Raw genomic sequence first — 9,098 nt, 5'->3', positions numbered from 1 at the left:
CCTTTCCTTTCATCGGAAACTTAAGGATTCCAAGTCATCAGCTTTATACCATATATTACATTGTCACAGATTACAATGTGACACTCCTTCACATAGCTCGATATTCCCTGGGTGATTTATTTTAATATAAAATTAGAATTATAATAAAAATAGCTGTGATGCAAACATAAAAGCTTAATGTTAACATCTTATTTTGTACGAATTGTAAGATGTATGTGGAAGTATGTTTGTTTCTGACCTTTTAATGTGTATGAACTGTTGCATGTTCATCAAATTCTTAGAAAATATTGGTAAAAATCTATTATTGTTGAGCACGCTCTTAAGCTCTAATTCACACAGCTCCACTGTGCACATTATACTGTCATAAATTAAGTGGAACATGTGAAATTGTATGGAACCCTTTAAAGCTTTTGCATTGTGGTGACAACTATTGCAGGGTTGAGGTCTAAAAGCGCTTCAGTTTATTAAAGCAAGTGTTTTCAAGATCCAGCAGTTATCCATGGAATGTAGGTGCCTCATTTTTTTTATTGAAGTCCTACATAGATTCCTTTGCACACAAATAATTTTCAAGCTATTAAGATCTATTAACTTTTGTCATATTCAGAGGTATTACCAGAAGTATTACCATACTGGAATTTTTTTTAACAAATTTCAGACATAAGAAACTTGGTTACTTCCTATTTCACTAATACCACCTGGAATCATAAATATATATACATTGAAACATTTTTGGCAATGTAGAAAAAGCAATTAAGAATTTATCAGTTGAGTGGATTTTGTACAATGTGGCTGTATAAAACGCAAATGAAAACTAGTTATTGTTAATGTACTGACAGTTATAAACTAGTTTTATTTGATTAGCAAACGCTATAAAATTGATGTTGAAGTTTCATGTTTTAAAACGGTACATTAAAAGGACATAATATAAATAATTGTTCTGTAAAATGCTTGTTAAGTACTTGATGTCCCTCCCTCTTGTACACTATGTAAAAATGAAAAAACAAATTACATAGACTCATATATAGGGGATGTGTGACGTAATGTGTACTTGATAATGTGAAAAAATAAAAATCAAATTATTTTCCTGTTAATTATATGTTTCATTTGCTACATCATTGTTTTCACCAATAATTCACACTACCTTAGCAATACAATTTTAAAAATCAGTTTTGTAATTATTTCCATGGAATTCTGAGAGATGCCTGAAACTGAACCTGGAAACCTTCCTTTCTTCAGGAAACTATGTGCATACAATGAAGCTGATGGCCTCACAAGCTACTCCTGTTTGGATTCAGTTAGTTCCTTCCCTTGTGTGAAATGAATTGTGTCTGTGTGTAATGAAAATGATTCTGCTGCTGGGAACAATAGCTGAGATCTCAGTTCACTCTTCTTTACAAAAAGGTGAGTTTATGTTGCTATTGCTCAAAATTAAGTGGAACCGTGTATTACAAACTGGACCTTGCATAAAATTACTACCACACTACTACTTTCTCTGATTCTCATCCAGCTGCAGAAGTGAAGCACGTCTCAATTAATCCAGGCTGCTTTAAGGCCTAGGAAGGGCATGCTAACAAGTTCCACAACAACACACTGGAGGGTTGGTTCAATTTTAAGACTCAACAATCTCTTAGGAGTGGACTCCAAGTTCAACTTGAGAGAAAAGTCTGCAGGCCTCTGCTCACTTTGGGGTCACGCTGGTTGGCCTCAAGTCCATTCCTGATAAGAGCCTTGGTGGAGCAGTGGGCTAATGCCTCCTTAAGTAACACCAGCTGCCTGCAATTAGTGCAGGTTCGCATCCCACCAGGCTCAAGGTTGACTCAGCCTTCCATCCTTCCAAGGTAGGTAAAGTGAGGACCCAGATTTTGGGGGGCAATAAGCTGACTTTGTAATAATGCCGCTTGGGGGGGAAAGCCCTAATAAGCAGGCATATACATAGAATGAAAGGTATTGCTAAGCACATTGATTTGTGGTTTAAATTGTAAGCTGTTGGAGATCCAGCCGATCTGAGTCCGACCGGTTGCGACTAAGGTCTTTCACGAGATCATATCTCGTGGCGATGAGGACGGCAAGGTCTAATCACTTTGCTGCCCTCATCGCGTCTGCAGATAATCGCCCAGCCACCCTGTTTAGGGTAACTCGCTCCCTCCTTAATCAGGAGGTGAGGGAGGAGCCCTTGCAGGGTCGTGCTGAGGAGTTTAGTCAACATCTGTCGGACAAAATCGCTCAGATTCGGACCAGTTTGGACTCCAACTGGGCAGAGTCTGACGATGAGGACAAGGGCAGTCTTGTCGATATTATCTGGGAGGAGTTTGATCCTGTGACTCCTGAAGATGTGGACAGGATCATGGGGAAGCTGAGCTCCACCACGTGTTTGTTGGGCCCATGCCCCTCCTGGCTGGTTTATGCAGCCCGGGATGGGACACAAGGCTGGCTCCAGGCAGTGATAACTGCTTCTCTGAGGGAGGGTAGTTTTCCCGCCGCCTTGAAGGAGGCGGTGGTGAAACCCCTCCTCAAGAAGCCTGCCCTGGACCCAGCTGTATTAAATAACTTTCATCCGGTCTCCAACCTTCGCTTTCTTGCGAAGGTTGTTGAGAGTGTGGTGGCGCATCAGCTCCCTCTGTTCTTGGAGGAAGCTGATTATCTAGACCCGTACCAATCGGGTTTCAGGCCCGGGTACAGCACGGAGACGGCATTGGTCGCGCTGGTGAATGATCTCTGGTGGGCTCGGGACGGGTTGCTCCTCTGTCCTAGTCCTATTAGACCTCTCAGCGGCTTTCGATACCATCGACCATGGTATCCTGCTGCGGCGCCTCAGGGGGTTGGGAGTGGGAGGCACAGTTTTTCAGTGGTTCTCCTACCTTCTGGGGCGTCCGCAGTCGGTGTTGGCAGGAAGGCAAAGGTTGACCTTGAGGCCCCTTGTTTGTGGAGTTCCTCAGGGATCGGTCCTCTTGCCTCTCCTGTTCAACATCTACATGAAGCCTCTGGGTGAGATCATTTGTGGTTTTGGAGTTGGTTATCATCAGTACGCTGATGATACCCAGCTTTTTATTTCAACCCCAAACCACCCCAGTGATGCCCTTGACATAATGTCCCGTTGCCTGGAGGCGGTCTGGGTCTGGATGGGGAGGAACAGGCTTCAGCTCAACCCTGACAAGACTGAGTGGCTGTGCGTGTTGGCATCTCGGGAAACACAGAATTTTCCATCTCTTAATATGGGGGGTGAGTTATTACCCCCTGTAGATCGGGCTCACAAATTGGGGGTCCTTCTAGACTCACAGATCTCCTTAGAAGATCATATAGGAGCTGTGACTAGGGGGGCCTTCGCCCAGGTTTGCCTGGTGCGCCAGTTGCGGCCCTATCTAGACCGGGATGTCTTGCGTACAGTCACTCATGCGCTCATGACCTCTCGTTTGGACTACTGCAACGCTCTCTACATGGGGCTGCCCTTGAGGACCACTCGGAGGCTTCAACTGGTGCAGAATGCAGCCGTGCGAGTTGTGTTGGGGGTCTCCCGATACTCCCATGTTACACCTCTGCTCCGTGAGCTACATTGGCTGCCAGTTGTCCTCCGGGTGAGATTCAAGGTGCTGGTAATGACCTATAAAGCCCTACATGACATGGTTCCAGATTACCTACAGCAGCACCTGCTGCCGGCATCAACCTCCCTGCGTCCAGTGCGCTCCCACAGAGTGGGCGTCCTCAGGGTGCCTCCGATCAGAGAATGTCGATTGGTGGCCCCCAGGGGGAGGGCGTTCTCTGTGGGCACGCCAGACCTATGGAACCGCTTGCCGGTTGAGCTCCGGATGGCCCCCGACCTTCGCTCCTTCCGGCGCGATTTAAAAACCTATCTATTTGAACAATCTGGCCTGGTCTGATGGGTTTGGGGTTGGATTTAGTTTTAACACAGTTTTATTATTGTATTATATTGGGCATAAATATTTAATCCTTTTTAACTTCTTTTTAACTTTTGTATTTATATTTTGATATTTATTGCCTTGTAAGCCGCCCTGAGTCTTCAGAGAAGGGCGTGATATAAATGGGATTTAACAAAAAAAAAAGTGAATCTGTCTTCAGAGGACTCAAACAGATTTATGTATTGGATAAGAAAAAGCTGGCAATTGAAAGAGACAACTCAGGCTGCCTGTTCCTCTGTCCTCTTCTGTTATGGAGAGAAATGGAAAGAGGACATCATGTTCATATGTCTTTATATTAAACTATATATGAATAATAATTCTTCCAACTTTAAAAGGAAAATAAAGATGTCAAATGAACAAAACATTATCAAAAGGCAAGAGACAACCCATATTTAAGTACAGGCTATTGGATTTTTGTGCTCCGAGTCTTACCAATAGATGGCAATGGTGTATAAGAACTGAAGGAAGTTCAACACAGTGGTGTATTTCCTAAGGAATAAACCTAAACAGAAACGTCTGCCAGCAAAGAAAAGTTAATACTTTTGTGCTATAATAAGGGGGGCTGGAATTTAATATTTAATTCTAGGAAATTAGTTGCCCTTTTCATTTCATAGATCTCACTATCGTCTACCATCATCTCTCTTATCATCTATTATCTATATCAATCACCCGTCTGTGGGGTTCTTGGTGTTTTCTATGGTTGTTTTCTTGCAGTTTTATTACCAAAGTAGGTAACACTATCACTAGCTAGTAGCGGGATTTGCTCTTATTTTACATACTGGTGGCTTCCCCTTATTTAATATACTGGTGAGAGCGATCTTAGTAGTTCCTTGATTGGAGTATTGTTTGCTTCTTGATTGTTGGCCTAATGTTAATCTTGGTGTTAATCTCTGTTTATTTAGATGTTGATTGCTGGTGAGGAGGTAATTTTGGGGGGGAGTTGTTTCCTTTTTGGCTTTTTGGGTTGAACGAGGACCCCCAAGGACTCCACAGTTATTGCTTTATTTGAATAGAAGTTGTTGTCTTCTATGGATCAGGAGGCCTTACGCTTGGATCACTGGATTGCTGTCTTTGGGGTATCTAAAGTTGAGTCTTCTCCACAATGATTCCCACCACCACCCCGTTCTTTGGAACTGCTGACAAAGCACTTTTTCAAAAAAGCCATAGTAACATACCCCCCTCAGAAAGAGATTTAGGGAGAGTAATATCATACTGGTGTATCAGATTAGTTAAATAATTGTATTAGTTGGGTTTGTAGTTTGAACTTTTGTTCAAATCATTCACTTACCATATTAACGCCTTAAATTTTTTAGAAATTCTACAAATGGAGTGACATATGAGCTGTATTAACAAATTTTACAAAATTGTAATTTCCCTCCCACAATGTCACCAAAGTCTACAAATGCTAACTGAAATTGCCAGAGAGAGCACACCAAACTGTTCATCGACAGATTATAATAATTACGTAAAACATTAAGATTGATAAAATTGTTCAGGGTTTGACAGAACCACTTCAAATTGCAGATGGAGGATTATGTCTCTGATCCAAATAATTATTTTTTAAAGCCATTACTCCTTAAAAGAGTTTTCAGAGTTTCACTATAGACATTGGTGTGCATAAAGTACTTAGATTAGATTCATAGTTTCAAGAAAGTTTGTTATGGATCTGAAACTATCAAGCTCAGTTCACTAATGTCCTAATGCATCCTCATTCTATCTTACTGAACTGTGGAACAAAGATTTGGAAGTTATTAAACTTTTTTCAGTTTGTGGAAGAGTATAAAGAGATTTCAATTTTGTAGGAGCAAAGAAGTTGAGCAATTAACTGAATCTGAAAAACAACATTAAAAATAGATGTGGCTTTTCCTGGTAGATGACCCAGCAGCCTAGTACAAATAAGTAAGGGCTCCCCAGAGCATGCACCAGCTAACCAGAATGCAAGCACTGCATACGACATAATGAAATGCAGCAGGCATATTGGACCGCCCTGCTTGTTCCAGCAGAGAATTATTTTTGATAAAGAGCAAGGAAAGAACTTCTCATGGTAGACGTGTACTGAGAATGACATCTGTTCCTGCCCTCCTGAAACAAGGAAGTGCCCCATAGCTTCATCCCTGTACCAACAGGCAGCATTCCGTTAACAGTACTGGGAAGACAGTACCTTTTTCAGTGTGTGCATTTTGTTATGGACCCTCTGCTCAATTTTTTTATGATCAACACATACATCCTTCCATAATTGTCAGGCAGCCTCACTTTCAAGTAAATCTGCATAGCCAATATTTAATACTGCCTCTTTTCCATTCCGTTCTTTTGACATATTTGCTCACAGTTTAGAAAAGACTGTCTTCATGTAAAGGCTAGTACTTTAAAAAAATAGCTTAGAATTTAGAACAGAATAGAGCTGGAAGGGACCTTGGAGATCTTCTAGTCCAGCTCCCTGCTCAAGCAGGAGAACCTATGCCATTTCAGACAAGTGACTGTCTAGTCCAGACATGTCAAACTCACGACATCATGTGATGTCATGAGACGTATTGGGACTGTTTTGCCATTGCTGGCAATGGGGTGGGCACGGCTTCTGGATGACGCGTCTGGCCCATGGGCTGGCAGTTTGACGCCCCTGGTCTTGTTTTAGTTGCTCTTCTCTGAACTTTTTCCAAAGTCTCAACATTTTTTTTGTAGTATGGTGACCAAAACTGGTTGCAATATTCCAGGTGTGGTCTTACTAGGATTTTATAAAACAGTACTAATACTTCGCATGATCTTGATTCTATGCCTCTGTTTATACAACCCAGGATTGTATTAACTTTTTTGGCTGCTGCTGTACACTGCTGGCTCATAGTCAAGTCAAGTGATCGTCCACTAGGACTCCATGGTCCCTCTCACAATTACTATTTTTGAGCCATGTCTGGGTACTTATACCTTTGATTTTTCCTGCCTAAATGTAAAACTCTGCTTTTCTCCACATTAAAATTCATTTTGTTGGATAGGGCCCATTGTTCAAGTTTGTCAAGATCTTTTTGGATCCTGAGCTTGTCTTCCGGGGTGTTGGCTATTCCTGCCAGTTTAGTGTCATCTGCAAATTTGATGAGTTCCCCTTCTACTCCTTCATCTAAGTGATTTATGAGGATATTAAATAGTACTGGGCCTAAGACAGAGCCTTGTGGTACCCTACTGCTTAGTTCTCTCCATGTGGATGTAGTACCATTGAGGACTACTTGCTGAATACGGTTTGCCAGCCAGCTACAGATCCATCTGGTGGTGATGTTGTCTATACCACCTTTTTCTAGCTTACCAAGTAGTAGATTATAAACTACTTTGTCAAATGCCTTACTGAAATCTAAGTATACTATGTCCACAGCATTTTGCTGGTCTACGAATTAAGTCACTTTATCAAAGAATGAAATAAGATTGGTTTGGCATGATCTGCTTTTAAGAAACCATGCTGGCTACTGGTTATAACTTTGTTTGCTTCTAGTTGTTTGCAGATCTCTTTTTTGATTATTTTTTCAAGGAACTTCCCAGGTATTGATATTAGACTGATTGGTCTATAGTTTCCTGGATCTGTTTCCCCCCCCCCCCCCGCCTTTCTTGAAGATGGGAACCACATCAGCCCTTTCCCAATCCTCAGGTAATTTGTCAGGTCCTGGTGATTTATATTCATCAAGGTCGGATAGGTATTCTCTTACCATTTTCCTGCTTATTTTAATTTTTGTTTCTATTTTGTCTTTTGCAGTAGTTTTTTTTGTATGTTTGGTTATAATTTCTTTTTGTGTGAAGACTGATGCAAAGAATGAGTTAAGCAGCTCTGATTTCTCCCTACTGCCTGTTACTTCCTTGCTATCTTCTTTTTTTAGTGGACCTACTATTTCCTTGACTTTTTCTTGTTATTAATACGTTGTAAAAAAATTTTTTAATTCTCCTTGATTTCTTTGCAACTCTTTCATTCTGAGCCTTTGCTTTCCTGACTTCAACTTTGCATGTTCTGGCTGTCTGCTGATAATCAGCCTTAGTTATGCATCCCTCTTTCTATTTTTTGTACTTGTTCTTTCTGTCTTTCAGTTTGTCAGAGAGATCTTTGTGCAGCCATGCTGGTTTCTTTTTGAATTTCTTGTTTTCCTTTTTCAGTGGTATTGTGCTGGACTGGGCTTTTATGATCATATTTTTCAGAGTTTCCCATGCTTCTTGAGTTGTTTTCCCCCTTAGGATTTTTGTCCATGGAATCTTTCCTAGGTTCTCTCTGAGTTTGTTAAAATCAGCTCTTTTGAAGTTTAAGACTGGTTGGATTATTTTCTATTGTTTATGTTTGCATTATATTGAATTTCAGCATGACATGGTCACTTTCACCCAAGGTTGCAGCAACTTCAACTCCCTCTATCACTTCTTCTTTATTAGTAAGAATTAGTTCCAGTATAGCTTTAATTCTAGGTCCCTCCTCCACCTTTTGGATGATAAAGTTGTTGGCTAGGTTGAATCTGTTTGATCTCCCACTCACTGCAGAGTTTGTCTCCCAGTTGATATCTGGATAGTTGAAGTCTCCCATTACTACTGTGGTATGCTTCCTACATATGTTTGTTAACTGGTTGGCAAAGAGTTCATCTATTTCTTCTGGTTGCTTGGGTGGTCTGTAATATACCGTGTTTCCCCAAAAGTAAACCTGCCCCCAAAAGTAAGCCCCAGCTAATTTTTTGGTGGTGGGCCTAATATAAGCCCTCCCCCTAAAAGTAGGCCCTACTTAAGGGCCTGCACAGATGGCCTGCCGCCAATTCCGTCTGGTTTCACCATAGACACAAGGTAAGGGGGGGAAATCTGCCAGTGCCTCTGTGATGAGGCGAAGCCAATGGCAGAGGGAGGGAACTGACCCATGGTACCGGTATACCGATTCCTTACCACTGCCTGGCTTGTTCCACAGCCTCAGGGCAGTGGCATTGGGCGTGATGCATGAGGTGGCAAATGGCCAGTTTCGGTGCGACACAGCCATTTGCCGCTGGCCACAGCTATTTGTTGCTTTACGCATCACACCCAATGCCGCTGCGATGAGGCCTGATGGATCCTCCCTGCTTCTGACCCACATGCCATTATACCAGTTCCTTACCACTGCCCAGTTTGTTCCACGGCCTCATGGCAGCGGCATTGGGCAGGAGGCAGCAAACAGCCAGTTTTGGCGTGATGCAGCCGTTTTCCACC

This window comes from Vipera ursinii (assembly GCF_947247035.1).
Source record: "Vipera ursinii genome assembly, chromosome: 4".
Classification (NCBI taxonomy): Eukaryota; Metazoa; Chordata; class Lepidosauria; order Squamata; family Viperidae; genus Vipera; species Vipera ursinii.
The sequence above is the reverse complement of the archived record's forward strand: the minus strand, read 5'-3'. Positions refer to the sequence as shown.